The 5000-nt window shown below is 70.4% G+C and overlaps 1 non-coding gene across 1 annotated transcript; it reads left to right on the forward strand.

The window, feature by feature from the left end:
• The first annotated feature begins 1881 nt into the window (after positions 1-1881).
• On the forward strand, positions 1882-2000 carry LOC135979269 (5S ribosomal RNA). The gene has a single exon (XR_010596595.1). It is a non-coding gene; the product is annotated as a 5S ribosomal RNA (ribosomal RNA).
• The last annotated feature ends 3000 nt before the right edge of the window (positions 2001-5000 follow it).

The following is a 5000-nucleotide window of genomic DNA, read 5'->3' on the forward strand; positions in this document are numbered from 1 at the left end:
CGAGGGACTGCCTCCCGGCCGACAGGATCGGGCCCCTGGAAGTCTGGGGGGGGGGGGGGAAATCGCCCCACGCCTCCGAGGAGGGCTGCCCGGGCGGGCCTGGCCCCGGAGCTCGAAAAAAAAAAAAGGATCGGGCCCACTAGAGACATGGACCAGGCCGCCCTGGGCTCACCCTCCCCGGCCGCAGCGAGGGACTGCCTCCCGGCCGACTGGATCGGGCCCCTGGAAGTCTGGAAAAAAGACTGGAACCTGACGCCTCCGAGGAGGGGGCGCCCAGGGAAGGAGGGAGATCCGGGTTGACCTGGTGACCGGACGGGAAAGAGGCCACCGGGCGTCCCCCCCCTTAAAACCTAGGGGTTGACCTGGTGGCCGGAAAGCGAACCGGCCAGCAGGTGAACCCTTTCGATTCCACGGGTTGACCTGGTGCCCGGGAAGCGAACCGGCCAGCAGGTGAACCCGTTCGATTCCACGGGTTGACCTGGTGCCCGGGAGGGGACTCTGAAAATTTTTCAGCCCTTTCGACTCGGGGTTGACCTGGTGGCCGAGAGGGGACTCGCACGGCAGGCAAGCCGCCCTGGGCTCACCCTCCCCGGCCGCAGCGAGGGACTGCCACCCGGCCGACTGGATCGGGCCCCTGGAAGTCTGGAAAAAAGAATGGAACCTGACGCCTCCGAGGAGGGGGCGCCCAGGGAAGGAGGGAGATCCGGGTTGACCTGGTGACCGGACGGGAAAGAGGCCACCTGGCGTCCCCCCCCCTTAAAACCTAGGGGTTGACCTGGTGGCCGGAAAGCGAACCGGCCAGCAGGTGAACCCTTTCGATTCCACGGGTTGACCTGGTGGCCGGAAAGCGAACCGGCCAGCAGGTGAACCCGTTCGATTCCACGGGTTGACCTGGTGCCCGGGAGGGGACTCTGAAAATTTTTCAGCCCTTTCGACTCGGGGTTGACCTGGTGGCCGAGAGGGGACTCGCACGGCAGGCAAGCCGCCCTGGGCTGACCCTCCCCGGCCGCAGCGAGGGACTGCCTCCCGGCCGACAGGATCGGGCCCCTGGAAGTCTGGGGGCGGGGGGAAATCGCCCCACGCCTCCGAGGAGGGCTGCCCGGGCGGGCCTGGCCCCGGAGCTCGAAAAAAAAAAAAAGGATCGGGCCCACTAGAGACATGGACCAGGCCGCCCTGGGCTCACCCTCCCCGGCCGCAGCGAGGGACTGCCTCCCGGCCGACTGGATCGGGCCCCTGGAAGTCTGGGGGGGGGGGGGGAATGGAACCTGACGCCTCCGAGGAGGGGACGCCCAGGGAAGGAGGGAGATCCGGGTTGACCTGGTGACCGGACGGGAAAGAGGCCACCGGGCGTGCCCCCGTTAAAACCCCTAGGGGTTGACCTGGTGGCCGGAAAGCAAACCGGCCAGCAGGTGAACCCTTTCGATTCCACGGGTTGACCTGGTGCCCGGGAAGCGAACCGGCCAGCAGGTGAACCCGTCCGATTCCACGGGTTGACCTGGTGCCCGGGAGGGGACTCTGAAAATTTTTCAGCCCTTTCGACTCGGGGTTGACCTGGTGGCCGAGAGGGGCCTCGCACGGCAGGCAAGCCGCCCTGGGCTCACCCTCCCCGGCCGCAGCGAGGGACTGCCCCTCCCCACCCCCCGGCTGACAGGATCGGGCGCACTGGAAGTCCGGGACAGTATTTTCCCCGACGCCGGGGAGGGCGGGCGGAGGGGCTCTGGCGGCCAGCCCGGGCCCCGGAGCTCGAAAAGGAAAAAAGGACCGGGCCCGCGAGAGACGGGGGCCCTGCCGCAGGGGGGGGGGGCAGTCCGACCGGGGCTCACCGTGCGGCAGGCCCGGGCGTCGGCAGGGGAAAGCGGGCGAGGAGGCGCGGGGCCGGGTGCCTACGGCCATACCGGACCGAACGCCCCCGATCCCGTCCGATCTCGGAAGGTAAACCGTCCCGGGCCTGGCTAGTACTTGGATGGGTGACCGCCTGGGAATCCCAGGTGCCGTAGGCAGCTTTTCCCGGTCCGAGTCAGCTCTCTCTCCTTTTCTGGGGGGGAAGGAGAGGGGGGGACGGGCCGGAAAGCCCCTCGTCGCTCCTGCCGAGTCGGAGGTCGCGGCCGCAGGTCACGGGTCTGGGCGCCTGGGGTCCGGCTCCCCACCCACCCGGCTTCCTCCGCGGAGGACCCCCCCCGGGGCCACCGAAGCCGCTGGGGGAGACCCCGGGCATGGGGCGGACTGGCCCGGACCCTCCCGGCCGCCGGCCCGCAGGTCCGCCCCGAATCCCCCCCCGCGGCCACCCAGGCCAGGCCTGGCCAGGCGGGACGGACGGCGGGTGTCCAGCGCCCAGCGGCTTCCTCCAGCGGGGACCCACGGACCCCAAAGCCGCAGGGGGAGGCCCCGGGCCCGGGACGGACTCGCTCGGACCCCCTGCGCCCGGCCGCCGGCCCGCGGGACCGCCCCGAATCCCCCCGCGGCCACCCAGGCCAGGCCTGGCCAGGCGGGACGGACGGCGGGTGTCCAGCGCCCAGCGGCTTCCTCCAGCGGGGACCCACGGACCCCAAAGCCGCAGGGGGAGGCCCCGGGCCCGGGCCCGACTCGCTCGGCCCCCCCGCCTCCCCTGCGCCCGGCCCCCGGCCCGCGGGACCGCCCCGAATCCCCCCGCGGCCACCCAGGCCAGGCCTGGCCTGGCGGGACGGACGGCGGGTGTCCAGCTCCCAGTGGCTTCCTCCAGCGGGGACCCACGGACCCCAAAGCCGCAGGGGGAGGCCCCGGGCCCGGGACGGACTCGCTCGGCCCCCCCGCCTCCCCTGCGCCCGGCCCCCGGCCCGCGGGACCGCCCCGAATCCCCCCGCGGCCATCCAGGCCAGGCCTGGCCTGGCGGGCCGGTGTGCGGCTCCCCCGGGCTTCCTCCCCCGACGACCCGCGCCCCCCTGAGCCGCAGGCGGAGACCCCGGCCCCGGGGCGGACCGGCCCGGGCTCGCTCGAGCCCCCTGCGCCCGGCCCGCAGGACCGCCCCCCCGAATCCCCCGGGAGAGGCCCGGCCTGCACGCCACTGACGACCCGCGGCCCCCAAAGTCGCAGGAGGCGCCCCCCCCCGGTTAGCCCCGTCTCGCTCCGCGCCCCCCGCCCCTCGCTGCCGGGACCGGGCGCCGCCCCAGAGTCAGCCGCAGCCGGCCGGCCTGAGAGCTGCCCTCCTGTGGACGACGGTGAGTTTACCTTGATACTAACCGGCCGTCAGCCAGGTCAACCCCATTGCTAGACTGGGGTGGACCTGGTGGCCGAGTGGGGACTTGGAACATTTGACAGCTGCTTCCCGGGGCTTGACCGGTTGTCCTGAACGCCCCCCACCCCCAGCCCCAGCCCCCGGCTCCTGCTCCCCTCTCCCCAGCCTCGGTGCTCCGCTCCCTGCCTCGGAGGCTGCCTCTCTGCGGCGCCTGCATCGCCTCCGAGGACGCGCACCCTCCGGAGGCTGGACGTAAACCCACCACTGCCGCTGACCCGGCTCTCCGAGGGACGACTGTGAGGCCTCCCCCCCCCCCCCACCCCCGGACCGCCCTGGGGACGACTGCTAAGCCTCCCCCACCGGACCGCCCGGGGCAAGACTGCTAAGCCTCCCTCCCACACACACACACACACACTGTCGGGGGAGGACTATTAAGCTTTCCCCCTGGAGCGCCCGGGGCGGACGACTGTTAAGCCTGCCCCCGGAGTCCTCGGGGGAGGACTATTAAGCTTTCCCCCCTGGAGCGCCCGGGGGGGGACGACTATTAAGCCTGGCCCCCGGAGTCCTCGGGGGACGACTATTAAGCCTCCCCCGGACTGGCCGGGGGGCGACTATTAAGCCTCCCCCGGACCTGCTCCGTCTCGACTATTAAGCCCCCCTCTGTGGTCCTCAAGACCACTGCCGTGCTGCCCTCGGAGTGGGGTGACACCCGGGCCGGAAAGCAAACCGGCCACCAGGTCAACCCGTCGAATCCAATGGGTTGACCTGGTGGCCGGAAAGCAAACCAGCCGCCAGGTCAACCCGTCGAAACCAATGGGTTGACCTGGTGGCCGGAAAGCAAAACGGCCGCCAGGTCAACCCAGTAGATTCAGCGGGTTGACCTGGTGGCCGAACGGGGACTTTGAAAATTTGACAGCCGCTTCCCGGGGGTTGACCTGTTGTCCCGGTGGGGACTTTGAACATTTGACAGCCGCCTCCCAGGGCTTGACCTATTGTCCCGGTGGGGACTTTGAGAATTTTACAGCCGCTTCCCGGGGCTTGACCTGGTGGCCGAGTGGGGACGTTGAACATTTGACAGCCGCTTCCAGGGGGTTGACCTGTTGTCCTGAACGCCCCCCACCTCCCCCCCGGCTCCTGCTCCCCACTCCCCAGCCTCGGTGCTCCGCTCCCTGCCTCGGAGGCTGCCTCTCTGCGGCGGCTGCATCGCGTCCGAGGACGCTCACCCTCCGGAGGCTGGACGTAAAGCCTGACACCCGCCACCGCCGCCGACACGGCTCTCGGAGGGACGACTCTGAGGCCTCCCCCCACCCCCGGACCGCCCTGGGGACGACTGCTAAGCCTCCCCCCCGCCCACACCCACACCCACACTGTCGGGGGATGACTCTTAAGCCTCTCCCAGACTGCCTGGGGAACGACTATTAAGCCTGCCCCCCGGAGCACTCGGGGGACGACTATTAAGCCTCCCGCGGACTGCCCGGGGGATGACTATTAAGCCTCCCCTGGAACGACTATTAAGCCTCCCCCGGACTGGCCGGGGGGCGACTATTAAGCCTATCCTCGGGGGAGGACTATTAAGCTTTCCCCCTGGAGCGCCCGGGGGGACGACTATTAAGCCTGGCCCCCGGAGTCCTCGGGGGACGACTATTAAGCCTCCCCCGGACCTGCTCCCTCTCGACTATTAAGCCCCCCCTCTGCGGTCCTCAGCACCACTGCCGCGCTGCCCTGGGAGTGGGGTGACATCCGGTCCGGAAAGCAAACCGGCCACCAGGTCAACCCGTCGAATCCAATG

The sequence above is a fragment of the Chrysemys picta genome, unplaced genomic scaffold, assembly GCF_011386835.1.
Source record: "Chrysemys picta bellii isolate R12L10 unplaced genomic scaffold, ASM1138683v2 scaf741, whole genome shotgun sequence".
Lineage (NCBI taxonomy): Eukaryota > Metazoa > Chordata > Testudines > Emydidae > Chrysemys > Chrysemys picta.